The sequence below is a fragment of the Scyliorhinus torazame genome, chromosome 31, assembly GCF_047496885.1.
Source record: "Scyliorhinus torazame isolate Kashiwa2021f chromosome 31, sScyTor2.1, whole genome shotgun sequence".
Lineage (NCBI taxonomy): Eukaryota > Metazoa > Chordata > Chondrichthyes > Carcharhiniformes > Scyliorhinidae > Scyliorhinus > Scyliorhinus torazame.
In genome coordinates this window covers 8,760,300-8,776,019 of record NC_092737.1, presented here as the reverse complement: position 1 = coordinate 8,776,019, position 15,720 = coordinate 8,760,300, and positions in this window count along the sequence as shown.

Here is a 15,720-nt window from a genome sequence, read left to right as displayed (position 1 = left end):
CTATGTACATGGACACCTAGATCCCTCTGCTCATCCACACTTTCAAGAACTTATAAAACCCTCGTTAGGATTATAACACCCTCGTTAGCGCTATAATGCCCTCGTTAGGGTTAAAAAACCCTCGTTAGGATTATAAAACCCTTGTTAGGATTATAGCACCCTCATTAGGTTTATAAAACCCTCGTTAGGATTATAACACCTTCGTTAGGGCTATAATACCCTCGTTAGGGTTATTAAACCCTTGTTAGGATTATAACCCTCGTTAGGGTTATAACACCCTCTTTTGGATTATAACACCCTCGTTAGTGTTATAAAACACTCATTAGGTTTATAACATGCTTGTTAGGGGTACTAAACCCTCGTTAGGGGTATAACACCCTGGTTAGCATTATAACACTCTCGTTAGGGGTATGACATCCTGGTTAGTCGAATAAAACCCTCGTTAGGGGTTTTAACACCCTCATTATGATTATAACACCCTCGTTAGGATTATAACACCCTCGTTAGGGTTATAACACCCTCATTCGGATTCTAACACCCTCGTTAGGGTTATAACACTCTCGTTAGGATGATAACACCCTCATTCGGATTATAACACCCTCCTTAGGGTTATAACACCCTCATTCGGATTATAACACCCTCCTTAGGGTTATAACACCCTCATTCGGATTATAACACCCTCCTTAGGGTTATAACACCCTCATTTGGATTCTAACACCCTCGTTTGGGTTATAACACCCTCATTCGGATTATAACACCCTCCTTAGGGTTATAACACCATCATTCGGATTATAACACCCTCCTTAGGGTTATAACACCCTCATTCGGATTATAACACCCTCATTCAGATTATAACACCCTCGTTAGGGTTTTTAACACCCTTGTTGTGGTTATAACACCCTCGTTAGGGTTCTCACGCCCTTGTTAGGGTTTTTAACACCCTCATTCGGATTATAACTCCCTCCTTAGGGTTATAACACCCTCATTCGGATTATAACACTCTCGTTAGGATTATAACACCCTCCTTAGGGTTATAACACCCTCATTCGGATTATAACACTCTCGTTAGGATTATAACACCCTCGTTAGGATTATAACACCCTCCTTAGGGTTATAACACCCTCATTCGGATTATAACACTCTCGTTAGGATTATAACACCCTCGTTAGGGTTTTTAACACCCTCGTTAGGGTTAAAACACCCTCGTTATCGTTGTAACACCCTTTTAGGGTTATCAAACCCTCAATAGGATTATAACACCCTCGTAAGGGTTATAATACCCTCATTAGAATTATAACATCCTCGTTAGGGTTATAACACCCTCGTTAGGGCTATAACACTCTTGTTAGGGTTATAACACCCTCGATAGGATTATAACACCCTCGTTAGGGTTAGAACACCCTCGTTAGGGTTATAACAACCTCAATAGGGTTATACCACCCTCGTTAAGATTATAACACCCTCGATAGGATTATACCACCCTCGTTAGGGTTGTAAAACCCTCGTTAGGGTTATTACACCCTTGTTAGGATTATTACACCCTTGTTAGGTTTATAACACCTCTGATCCCAGGAATCAACCTAGTGAACCCTCATTTTACTTCCTCCATATCACAGATATAGATCTCGTGGCGCAGTGGGTTCTTGTCCCTGCCTCTGAGCCGGCAGTTCAGGGTTCGAGTCCCATCCCAGAACTTGGTAGCTATTGCTTCTATAATGCGGCCAAACAGAATTTTCGAATTAAAGGTGAGAATACAAATTCTCCCAACATGAGTGATAGATTAGGGTTAGTGTTAGGGTTAGGGTTATGAGAAACCCACTTCGGAGATAATGCCTCGATTCCCTTTGAGTTGTTGCTTCATCCGCCACTTGCATCCCTGGAAGGGGAAGCATAAATGAATCCACAAGGGACTCCGCTTTTACGGGGTTTTCAGCAAGTGCACATTGAAGAATCATTGCAGTATCGCCATATAGAATTTTCACCCTGCCAATGAATGAATGCATTGTAATGTTCTTGTTGGATGGCCTTATTTATTACAAGAACACTTGTAGATAAAGCTATGAATGATTTATCAACATTAACTACGGCTAAACTATATACAAGACAACAGAGGAAAAACTGTAAAATCGTGCCAAGCAACCTCTCTCTTCAACTTCCTCCAGCCAGTCTGAGGTCAGCTGAATTTAACATTCACTTATATACTTCCTTCTGCACTGTAAATTCTATGAAATCTATGAAATCTATACTAGTGAGACTCCTAGTGGTCAGTCGGTGAATTACAACCCAACCATGATATCGCTGCACCCATCAATTCATCACATTGGGCGAAATTCTCCGGTATCGGCGCGATGTCCGCCGACTGGCGGCCAAAATGGCGCAAATCAGTCGGGCATCACGCCGCCCCAAAGGTGCGGAATGCTCCGCATCTTGGGGGGGCCGAGCCCCAACCTTAAGGGGTGAGGCCCGCGCCAGACGAATTTCCGCCCCGCCAGCTGGTGGAAAAGGCCTTTGGTGCCCCGCCAGCTGGCGCGGAAATGACATCTCCGGGCGGCGCATGCGCGGGAGCGTTAGCGGCCGCTGACGGCATTCCCGCGCATGCGGAGTGGAGGGAGTCTCTTCTGCCTCCGCCATGGTGGAGACGGTGGCGAAGGCGGAAGGGAAAGAGTGCCCCCACGACACAGGCCCGCCCGCGGATCGGTGGGCCCCGATCGCGGGCCAGGCCACCGTGGGGGCACCCCCCGGGGCCAGATCGCCCCGTGCCCCCCCCCCCCCAGGACCCCGGAGCCTGCCTGCGCTGCCTTGTCCCGCCGGTAAGGTAGGTGGTTTAATCTACGCCGGCAGGACAGGCATTCTAGCGGCCGGACTTTGGCCCATCCGGGCCAGAGAATCACGGGGGGGTGCCCGCCAACCGGCGCGGCGCGATTCCCGCCCCCGCCGAATGTCCGGTGCCGGAGAATTTGGCGACCGGCGGGGGCGGGATTCACGCCAGCCCCTGGCGATTCTCCGACCCGGCGGGGGGTCGGAGAATCTCGCCCATTATCTTTACTCGTCGGGAGAGATTGACTTTTGTAATAGGAGTTTCGAAACCTGCACAAGCACCACCCAATGACCTGGATAAATATCTGGAAATACCCCACTTCAACATGGCAGGGTGTCGAACGATAACCACTGACTGGATTCCAGCCAAGACAGCAGCACCAATTTCCCAATGCCACTGTTGCTGCGAAGCAACAGTGCTAACCACCGTGCTACCGTTCCGCCACTATGAACTGCCTCAGGAGGTGAATGTCTGTCGAGCGCATGGCTGTATTTATGTTTGTGTGTGTGTAGCCGTTTGAAATAAGGTTGTCAGTAAATTGAAACTGATAAAGTGACTCACATTCTGCCTACAAACCGTACATTGTGTGGGAACCACCTTAAACTGCTTCATGAGTTGTGCTTACATCGCTTCATTCTAACAGCTAGCAACTGGCTCCAAAGGGCAATTGCACATAATAATTGAAAAATCACCTGCCTTGGGTGCAAGGAAATTAGTTTTGATTTTACAGCTGTTCCTATGCTCAAAATTGGAACTTTAGACAATAAAGTCGATAACAGCAGTGTTTACAGTCCTCTGCTGATTATGATTCAACTAATGGTGCATTTCTATGTGAAAAGAGTTTGGGACCTAGACCTGTAGTGGCGGTCTACCCAAGGCCAGATCCTCAACATATTTCTCCTATATTCATCCCGAATGGGAAATGTACAGTCTGACGAGGAAAAGCAAAGGGCCCTCCGCAAGTAATCTTCCCAAAGGATTTCCTGCCCAGAACCAGCAATTGGCCGCCAGGGTTCGAGATCTTCCACCATTGCCACTGAGAGTTTGCTAGCTCCATCTTTAGCCGTGGCTCGTAGCCCGGTGCCTGGGACCCTTACCTGGGTCTGCGGCAACTCGCGAAAGGGAAGGTATGACCACCTCCTAAAGTCTCAAATGATTCTGCTGCTCTAAACCCAACTGTGATTATTTTAAAGTGCCACCTCTTGGATACATTCTGCCCTTGACCCCAATTGCCCGTGTTTCTTGAGAACAAAACACGGTTACAGAATGTGTGACATCACTTGTGTCACATGATTACGTTGCTTGATTGCGTTGATCATTGCATTAAGCGACTGCATTACGTTGCTGCGTTCGGCCATTTTGTTACATCCAGGTGTACAACACTGAGGTTATATCGCTGAGATACATAGCTGAACTCATTACTGGTCGAATTGGAGCCAGGGTGAGCTGGGTCCAGAGTGAGCTGGATTCAGAGTGAGCTGGATTCAGAGTGAGCTGGATTCAGAGTGAGCTGGTTCCAGAGTGGGCAGGATCCAGAGATGGATCCAGAGTGACTTGGAGTCAGGGTGGGCAGGAACCAGAGTGAACTGGATACAGAGTGAGCTGGGCCCAGAGTGGGCAGGAGCCAGAGTGAGCAGGAGCCAGAGTTGGCAGGAGCCAGAGTGGGCAGGAGCCAGAGTGAGCTGGAGCCAGAGTGAGTTGGATCCAGAGTGGGCAGGAGCCAGAGTGAGCAGGAGCCAGAGTTGGCAGGAGCCAGAGTGGGCAGGTGCCAGAGTGAGCTGGAGCCAGAGTGAACTGGATCCGGAGTGAACTGGATCCAAAGTGAAGTGGAACCAGGTTGGGCAAGTGCCAGAGTGAGCTGGATCCAGAGTGAGCTGGAACCGGAGTAGGCAGGAGCCAGAGTGAGTTGGATCCAGAGTTATCTGGAACCTAAGTGAGCTGGTTCCAGAGTGAATTGGAGCCAAAGTGGGCAGCTGCCAGAGTGAACCGGATCCAGAATGAGCTGGTACCCGAGTGTGCAGGAGCCAGAGTGAGCTGGTACCCGAGTGTGCAGGAGCCAGAGTGAGCTGGATCCAGAGTGAAATGGAGCCAGAGTGGGCAGGTGCCAGAGTGAACTGGATCCAGAGTGTGCTGGATCCGGAGTGAATTGGAGCCAGAGTGGGCAGGTGCCAGAGTGAACTGGATCCAGAGTGTGCTGGATCCCTGAGTGAATTGGAGCCAGAGTGAATTGGAGCCAGAGTGGGCAGGTGCCAGAGTGAACTGGATCCAGAGTGTGCTGGATCCCTGAGTGAATTGGAGCCAGAGTGAATTGGAGCCAGAGTGAGCTGGATCCAGAGTGAACTGGATCCAGAGCAAGCTGGATCCAGAGTGAATTGGAGCCAGAGTGGGCAGGTGCCAGAGTGAACTGGATCCAGAGTGTGCTGGATCCCTGAGTGAATTGGAGCCAGAGTGAATTGGAGCCAGAGTGAGCTGGATCCAGAGTGAGCTGGATCCAGAGTGAACTGGATCCAGAGCGAGCTGGATCCAGAGTGAATTGGAGCCAGAGTGGGCAGCTGCCAGAGTGAGCTGGATCCAGAGTAGGCAGGAGCCACAATGAGCTGGAGCCAGAGTGAGCTGGATCCAGAGGGATCTGGATCCAGGTTGGGTTTGGAGCCACAGTGAGCAGGAAACAGAGTGGGCTGGAGCCGGAGTGGGCAGGAGCCGGAGTGAGATTGATCCAGAGTGAGCTGTAAGCAGAGTGAGCTGGATCCACGCTAAATTGTGCCCAAAAGGTTAGGTTGGGTTACGGGGAAAGGGTGGGGGCTTGGGCCTGGGTAGGGTGCTCTTTCAAAGGGTCAGTGCAGACTCGATGCCCAAATGGCCTCCTTCAGCAGTGTAGGAATTCTGCGATTCTACGATTCTATAATCAGGTCAAAGACAGGCAGACACATTCAGGAATTCTGTTCCTGTTTATGTATGTTTAATTCCATTATGAATCCCTTTGTCGCAATTTCTAATGGAAACTGATGATGTAAAAATAACGCTGTTATTAAATCCTCGCACTGTTGCCGTGGTTCCATTAGTTGGAGAGTATCATTGGAGTGTGACAAGTCTACGTGGGACAACCCCATGACAAAACTAGCCCTCAGGAACTGATAATGGAGAAAGGTTGACCTGTAACTGATTTTTGATCGGAAGACGTATACGCAGAAGGAAAAGTCACCAGCCTGTTTTTAAACAATCGTAATTAAAGCAAGACAATTTGTCAAACATTTCCCTGTCTTCAGCAGTTGGTTTTGGACAAGATCGAAAAGCAATTTTGTTAATTAGCAAAGATATTCGGAAAAGCAGCTAAGTGCATCCAACGACATTGATTTACGTCCCTGACAGATTAAATGGGGAAAGGAGGTCCTTTTGGTGCCGAGATGTGCTGAGGCATGGAATCGAAAAGTGCTGAGGACTCAACTCCTGCATCCTGATGCTCAGTAAAAACCGTTACTCCAGAGGCTTCGCAGGGTGATGTCATTGCAGATTGGCTGCTTACCCCAACCCCAACCCATTTTCGCCTCGAGAAGCTGAGGCCAGATTGGTCCTCCCGATCCCTTAACTTAATTACTACGCAGGGGCCAGGAATCAAACCATTCCGTTTCTTTTATCTTGGGCTAAGGGACGTTAGCACATGGCTAATGAGCGGTGTTAGGTTAGACAGTGATAATTTAATCTCGAAGGAAAGAATTCACAAGCTCTTTACAATCAGTCCTCTCTGCCCGCTGCCCCTTCAATCATAGAATTTACAGTGCAGAATAGGCCATTCGGCCCATCGAGTCTGCACCGGCCCTTGGAAAGAGCACCCTACCCAAGTCCACACCTCCACCCCATCCCCGTAACCGCACCTAACCTTTTATTTTGGGAGACTAAGGAGCAATTTAGCATGGCCAATCCTCCCAACTTGCACTTCTTTCGGGATTTGTGCGAGGAAACTGGAGCATCAGGAGGAAACCCACGCAGACACGGGGAGAACGTGCAGACTCCGCGCAGACAGCGACCCAAGCCGGGAATCGAAATCCAGGTCCCTGGTGCTGTGAGACAATGGTGCTAACCACTGTGCTACCTTGCTGCCCGTGATGGTGATATCAACCCAGGGGGGCAGGTTTCTGCTGCGGGCCTTCATGAGAGTGAACCGGCCAATTCTCGAGCCACAGTAACTTGGGAATGCGGCCGCTGCAGCTATGTACGAAATGGGGCAGCCATCTTGCACATAAGGGAATAAATTATTCGGTTCTTTGTTTTGCCGTTTGAGAGATAACGGCTGCTCAAAGCACCGGAGAGAACGTCTCTGTTGTTTGAATGGTGCCAGAGGATCTTTACATTCACCCATGAGGGCAGGCAGGCGCTCCACCTAATCGCCTGACGCATCAGCCTAGATTATGTGCCTAAACCTCTGGAGTAGGCCGTAGGACTTGACTTCTCACTCTGCAACTGGATCCTCGACTTTCTGACCCACAGACCAAAATCAGTAGAAATAAACAACAACACCTCCTCCACAATAGTCCTCAATACCGGGGCCCCGCAAGGCGTACTTAGCCCCCTACTCTACTCCCTGTACACACACGACTGCGTGGCAAAATTTGGTTCCAACTCTATCTACAAGTTTGCTGACGATACGACCATCGTGGGCCGGATCTCAAATAACGACGAGTCAGAATACAGGAGGGAGATAGAGAATCTAGTGGAGTGGTGCGGCAAATCTCTCCCTCAATGTCAGCAAAACTAAAGAGCTGGTCATTGACTTCAGGAAGCAAAGTACTGTACACACCCCTGTCAGCATCAACGGGGCCGAGGTGGAGATGGTTAGCAGTTTCAAATTCCTAGGGATGCACATCTCCAAAAATCTGTCCTGGTCCACCCACGACGACGCTACCACCAAGAAAGCACAACAGCGCCTATACTTCCTCAGGAAACTAAGGAAATTCGGCATGTCCACATTAACCCTTACCAACGTTTACAGATGCACCATAGAAAGCATCCTATCTGGCTGCATCACAGCCTGGTATGGCAACTGCTCCGCACAAGACCGTAAGAAACTTCAGAGAGTCGTGAACACCGCCCAGTCCATCACACAAACCTGCCTCCCATCCATTGACTCCATCTACACCTCCCGCTGCCTGGGGAAAGCGGGCAGCATAATCAAAGACTCCTCCCACCCGGCTTACTCACTCTTCCAACTTCTTCCATCGGGCAGGAGATACAGACGTCTGAGAACATGTACGAACAGACTCAAAACCAGCTTCTTCCCCGCTGTCACCAGACTCCTAAACGACCCTCTTATGGACTAATCTCATTAACACTACATTCGATGCTTCGTCCGATGCCGGTGCTTATGTAGTTACATTGTGTACCTTGTGTTGCCCTATTATGTATTTTCTTTTATTCCCTTTTCTTCGCCTGTACTTAATGATCTGTTGAGCTGCTCGCAGAAAAATACTTTTCACTGTACCTCGGTACACGTGACAATAAACAAATCCAACCCAATCTTCTGTGGGTGTTGCAGCTTTTTGGTTGCATGTGGATCGCAAATGAATTAAAGGAACCAATAGAACAAAGAACAATACAGCACAGGAACAGGCCCTTCGGCCCTCCAATCCTGTACTGGTCATGATACCACGCCTTGCCCCAAACCCTCAGCACTTCCTAGTGCCGTATCCCTCCATACCCATCCTCAAAGAACGATCTCAATATTGCAATATCCCAATATTCAAGCAGCAGATGCTTCACATTGTGAGGACTAGCCATTGACAACATAATCCGTGGCCTGGGAGATGAGCATGAATGAAATGAAATGCGGTCTCTTAGACCTTTACTGACCCACTGAATTCAATGCAAAGAAAACGCCTTTTATAATTCACAGTTGGCATTTAGATCCATTTCCTCCACATGCACCAAAAAGAGGATTTGAATAATAGAACAACACAGCACAGAAGGCTCACCCTGCCTACGCTTGTTCTTTGACAGAGCTTTCCAAGTAACAGTCTTTCCTCATGACCCTGCAGTTACCCTATTCAATACGTATCCATTCCCCCTTTGCAAGTAACTGTTGAACCATCACTGTAACACTTTCGGGCAGTACAGATTTAACGGTGACATCTCACTGCGTTAAAAACATTTCTCAGCTCTCTCCTGGTTCTTTCATCGATTACCTTAAATCTGTATCCTCCACTTACTCACCATCCTGCTTGTCAAAACCTTTTATAATTTTGAGCCCATCTTTGAAATTGACTCTGAACCTTGCTAATATGGGGAATAATCTCAGTTTATTAGTCTCTTTAGAAACTTTAAATTCCCCTTTCCTGAGCCGAGATTTTATGTAAGGGTCTTTCCTGTTTATTCCCTGTTTACCCCCTTATTAATATTTCGTTAATTTTGCCATTCTTATTTTGCTCCATGGATGATTAATGGACATGTAGGGGCAGTACGGTAGCACAGTGGTTAGCACAATTGCTTCACAGCTCCAGGGTCCCAGGTTCGATTCTGGCTCGGGCCACTGTCTGTGCGGAGTCTGCACGTCCTCCCCGCGTGTGCGTGGGTTTCCTCCGGGTGCTCCGGTTCCCTCCCACAGTCCAAAGATGTGCAGGTTAGGTGGATTGGCCATGATAAATTGCCCTTAGTGTCCAAAATTGCCCTGAGTGTTGGGTGGGGTTACTGGGTTATGGGGATAGGGTGGAGGTGATTACCTTGGGTAGGGTGCTCTTTCCAAGAGGCGGTGCAGACTCGATGGGCCAAATGGCCTCCTTCTGCACTGTAACTTCTATGATAATCTATGAAAGTGTCTTTAAGGCAATCGGGCTATTTCTTTAATTCAAGCAGAGGAATGCAGAGGGTACAGGGGAGAACATTCTGCTCGTCTGCTGGTTTAAACTGGAGCTTTCCGGCAGCAGTGAGAGAGATGGATGGGACTTGGTTTGATTGATTGGCTGGTGGCTCAAAGGGCTGTACACTGCCCAGTAACAAGTGGTGATTGGATCCTATCCTAATGGAATGCTTTTCAGAGTCCCGAGGTTTCAGTTTTGGTCTTAGCAGCACAAGAGGAAGAGCCAACTAAATCTCTCTCCAGAAAGCCTGTGAGTGCTGTATTCCTGAAACCATTGAGGCCTGAATACAAACCACAAACCGAAAGCTACGGTTGAGCAGAAGATAAAGTGCTGCCCCAGAAAAGCTGTGAGTACCGCATTTCTAAACCTCAGAGAACCTGAATGAATGAATCTACAAAGACGACCATTACCAAAGACTTTAATCTTTAAGCTCGCTGTGAAGAAAAGTTTGCTGAAAACCATCATCTGAAAGAAAGACTCTTTCTTTCTTTCACTTATGGTTTTTACCCATTCCAACCCCTCTGTGTTTGTCTGTCTTCTGTGTTTGTGTGGATGGTGGGGGCAGGTTAAAGTGGGGATTAGGAATTAGCTTATAGTTAACCAATTGCATTTTCTGCACATTTCACAATAGTTCCAGTTACAAATAAACTGTAATCGTTTTTACATTTACAAACCTGGTGACTGTAATTATTGGGCGGCCATGGGCCAAAGACTTTGGGTATTTTTATAAGAATTATTGGTTAATTCACTGGCTATAGCATGGCTAGTTTTGCACAGTGGGCTAAACAGCTGGCTTGTAATACAGAATAAGGCTGCAGCCCGGGTTCAAATCCCGTACCGGCCTCCCCGAAGGCGGCAGCGGCAAGTGTTTTTCACAGTAGCTTCAGCGACGCCTGCTTGTGACAATAAGCTATTATTATTATGTTGAGACTCCGGGGCACCTGGGGCTGAAATTGACCGTGCCCTAGCCCAGGGTATCATGGCGTAATTTGGGGGCTCGGGTCTGGGACCTTTGGAACTGTAGGTGGCGGAGTTTGAGTTGCAGTATAAATTAAAAAGAGATGCCGGGTTTGTAGTGATGCAGCAGGATGGCTCTGGGAGCTGCTAAGCATTTTCTTCACATGGACGACTTATCTCTGGTTTATTTAAAGAGCGAGTCACATTTGGTGGGTGAATTAGAGATGGAGGTATGAGCTAGCGCTCGGAAGGTGGAAGCCATTGCTCAGCATTTATATTTGAAAGAAATGCCAGTAGAATTAGATAATGTCCAGTTGGAAATGCAGCAAACAGGAATAGAGATTCAGATGCAGCAAAGAGAAAATGGAACTGAGGCAAAAAGAAAAAGAATTGGAGATGGAAATGAGGAGGTTGGAATGAGAGAGAGAGAGACAGAAAGAAATTAGAGGGGAGTTTAATCTTAGGATGGAGCCCAGTGGTGATATGTTTAAATTTATGCAGGTCCTCCCAAAATTTGAAGAAAAGGAGGGAGAAATGCTTTTTTTAGAGCTCTTGAGAAAATAGCAACCCATTGGAGTGGCCAAGAGAATAGTGACATTACCCATGCAGAGTAAATTGACGGGGCGGGCACAGGACGTTTATGCTTCCCTGTTAGAGCGGGTGTCGAAGAATTATGAAAAAGGCTATTCTGGCTGCATGTGAATTGGTTCCCAAAGCATAGGCAAAAGTTTCAGAATTTAAGGAGACAACCGGGACAGACGCGTGCCGAATTCGAAAGGTTGAAGCAGATTAATCTTGTTAGATCAGTATGAGCATTGGGAGTTGCAGCCACCTATGAAGCTCAAAGAGGCCTTTCTCTTAGAGGAATTTAAGAATTCCCCACCTTCTATAATAAGAACCCATGTTGAAGGCCAGAGAGTGAAGACTGTTGGGCAGGCAACAATTATGGCTGATGATCAGGAGCTTAATGATTAATCCATAATCTTAAACCTTTGTTCTGTCATTCCCATATTTTGAAAAGGATAGGAGGTGGGAGAGTGAAAGCAGGCAAGCAGCCAAGGTAAAGAATGGATAGCTAATGCTCAGAGATCTCAGACTAGAGAGGAAGGTACGGAGGATAAAAGTGAGACAGGAAAGCAGAGGTGGCTACCATTGTAATAAGGTGAGACACGTTCATCCAGCACTTTGGAAGTTGCAAGTAAAGCCCATGGGACCTGTTGGAGTTCATAAGGAGGATTTTGAAAAGGGAACAAAAGTGGAGAATATTACAGGGCAGACTGTAGCTTTAACTGTAGGATTTAGGAGACTTGGGGTAAACACTGCTGTGGGAGCATATGTGAAGAATGAGGTAGATGAGAGATATGCAAAGTTTTTCTCTAAGAAGAAGATCTTTTCCTCAACTGATGTAGCCAAACCCTTGGCTATCTTAAGGGACACAGGTGCTATTCAAACTCTCTTAGTGGAGAAGGATTTGGTTTTCCCTCCACAGAGCTCAATGAAAGCTATAGTATTAGTGAATGGGATAGGTGGAGATTATATCCCAGTTCCATTATATAAAGTACAATTAGAGTGTGATTTAGTGTCAGTTTAGTCCAGTAGTGGTTGGAGTAGTTAAGGAGTTACCAGTGAATGGAGTAGACTTACTTTGGGGGAATGATTTGGCAGGAGTGAAGGTTGTAGCTTCACCCGTGACAAGTCCCCGGAGCCGGATGGGATCTATCCCAGGTTACTGCGGGAGGCAAGGGGAGAAATAGTTGGGGCCTTAACAGATATCTTCACATCCTCTTTGTCCACAGGTGAGGTTCCAGAGGACTGGAAAACAGCCAATATTATTCCCTTGTTTAAGAAAGGAAGCAGGGACAATCCAGCAAATTATAGGCCGGTGAGCCTGACATCAGTGAATGGGAAGCTTTTGGAAAAGAGGGACAGGTGTCTGCACATTTGGAGAAAATTGGGCTAGTTAGTGACAGGCAGCATGGTTCTGTACGAGGAAGGTCACATCTCACCAACTTGATCGAGTTTTCTGAAGAGGTGACAAAGAAAATTGATGAGGGAAGGGCTGTGGATGGAGTTTATATGGACTTTAGTAAGGCATTGACAAGGTCTCACATGGCAGACTGGTACATAAACTAAAATCACATGGGATTCGGGGTGGGCTGGCTGGATGGATACAGAACTGGTTTGGTTATAGAAGACGGAGAATAGCGGTGGAAGGGCGTTTTTCTGAATGGAGATCTGTAGCTAGTGGTGTTCCACAGGGATCAGTGCTGGGACCTCTGTTATTTGTAGTATATCTAAATGATCTGGAGAAAAATGTGGGTGGTCCGATTAGTAAGTTTGCGGATGACACGAAGATTGGTGGAGTTGCTGAGAGTGCCGAGGATTGTCAGAGGCTACAGCAGGATATAGATAGATTGGAGACTTGGCCACAGAAATGGCAGGTGGAGTTTAATCCGGACAAATGCGAGGTGATGCATTTTGAAGGATCAAATCAAGGTATGAGTTATACTGTAAATGGCAGAACCCTCAGGAACATTAACATACAGAGGGCTCTGGGCGTGCAGGTCCACAGTTCCCTAACAGAGGCAACAGAGGCGGCCAAGGTGATTAAGAAGCCATGTGGCATGCTTGCCTTTATCAGCCGGGGTATTGAGTACAGGAGTTGGGAGATCATGTTGCAGCTGTATAAAACCTTGGTTAGGCCGCATTTGGAGTATCGCGTGCAGTTCTGGTAACCACATTATCAGAAGGACGTGGAAGCTTTGGAGAGAGTGCAAAGGTTCACCAGGATGTTGCCTGGTCTCGAGGGTGTTGGCTATGAGGAGAGGTTGAATAAACTAGGATTGTTTTCACTGGAAAGACGGAGGCTGGGGGGAGACCTGATAGAGGTCTACCAAATTCTGAGAGGCCCGGACAGGATGGACAGTCAGAGGCTTTTTCCAAGGGTGGAAGTGTCGATTACAAGTGGGCACAGGTTCAAGGTGAGAGGGGGAAAGTTTAAGGGAGATGTGCGGGGTAAGTTTTTCACACAGAGAGTGGTGGGTGCCTGGAACGTGCTGCCAGAGGGTATGGTGGAAGCGGCACATTAGCGACATTTAAGAGGCATCTGGATGGGTCCATGAATCGGGAGGAAATAGAGGGATACGGAGCGAGTAAGGGCAGACGGTTTTGTTTTTAGTTAGTGTCATGATATTCAGGTGAACATCATAGTACATACATACATACATAATGATGGACAGATCAACGGACCAATCAACACACACAACACGACAGCCAATCACAGACAAGAGCATACACAGTACAAAACAGGGAACACGACACTTCCTGGGCACTCGAGCAGGAGACGGCTCAGGGCACAGACCTCAGTGCCAGCCATTCAGACATTCACCATGTGCTGAGTACCAGAGTTTACTATGTTAATAGTTGATTGAAATAAAACTGCGTTGTACCATTCGCAACCGTGTTGGTTCGTCTGTGTGTCAGAGTGCCCAACACTTCAGTTAGGGCAGCATGATCAGCACAGGCTTGGACGGTCGAAGGGCCTGTCCCTCGGCTGTATTTTTCTTTGTTCTTTGTTCTTTGATTACAGAGAGCCCGAGGGAGGTATGGCCGATAGCACATCAAATACCAACAGTGGGACATTTGTGGGTTAGGAAAGCCCATTGGGGATGAAATTACTCAACAATAGAAATGTTGACAGACAGCCATTGATCACATATCAAATGACAGCAATAGGAAAGCAGATTCTGAGAATTCTGAAACCGAAGGTGACTCTAAGAAAGAGGAGCCCGAACCAGGGCTGACTCCGTCTCTCCAGCAAGTCTGGGTGTCGCCCCCTTCAGGCTGCCGATGGCCAGACGTCAAACATTGAGCTGGAAGCAGGGTTCGGTGTGAAGTGAAGGGCCTCGACGGAAAGATAGAGATCTGACTGCGATCCTCGAGCTCAAGGTCCCGTTTGAAGAGCAATAAGGGGTGGGATTCTCCGACCCCCCCCCCCCCCCAACCGGGCTGGAGAATCGCCGTGGGGGGGCAGGGGGGGCGTGAATCCCGCCCCGCCGCTCCGGCGCCGGCTGCCGAATTCGGCAGGAGTGGGAATCGCGCCGTGCCAGTCGGGGGCCGTTGGCAGCAGACCCCCCCCCCCCCCCCCCCGGCGATGCTCCGGTCCCCGATGGGCCGAACGGCCGCCCGTTTTCGGCCAGTACTGCCGGCGTGGATTAGACCAGGTCCGTACCGGCGGGATCTGGCTCTGAGGGCGGTCTGCGGAAGCCTCGGGGGGGGGGGGGATCCAGACCCGGGGGGGGGGGGTGACCCACGGTGGCCTGGCCCGCGATCGGGGCCCACCAATCTTCGGGCGGGCCTGTGCCATGGGGACACTCTTTCCCTCCGCGCCGGCCTGTGTAAAGCTCCGCCATGGCCGTCGTGGAGAAGAACCCCCCCCCCCCCGCGCATGCGCAGGAATCACGGCAGCGGGTCTGGGAACACGCTGGCGCTCCTGCGCATGCGCCAACTTGTGCCAGCCGGCGGAGGCCCTGCCACACCGATTGGCACGACGCCAACCACTCCAGTGCCTGCCTAGCCCCCGAAGGTGCGGAGGATACTGGGCTGGTTTAGCACAGGGCTAAATCGCTGGCTTCGAAAGCAGACCAAGGCAGGCCAGCAGCATGGTTCAATTCCCGTACCGGCCTCCCCGAACAGGCGCCGGAATGTGGCAACTAAGGGCTTTCCACAGTAACTTAATTGAAGCCTACTTGTGACAATAAGCGATTTTCATTTCATTCAATTCATTTTCATTCACCTTCGGGGCGGCCAGACGCCGGACTGGTTCACGCCACTCTTTGGCGCCGGTACGTCCCGCCCCGCCGTATACCGGAGAACCCTGGCCAAGGTGTCTCCACAAAACCTGCTGCCTGTGAGTCCTGTAAACTACTGGTTCCCTGAATGAACGACTCTACAAGGAAGGCCATTACTGACTGAAAAACAAGGACTTCAAACTGCAAGCTGACTGTGAAGAGAGTGTACTGAAGAAACCACTATCTGAAGCAAAGACTCTTACCTGTTAACTTTCATCCTTATTATTTTTCACCCCTTTCCACCCCC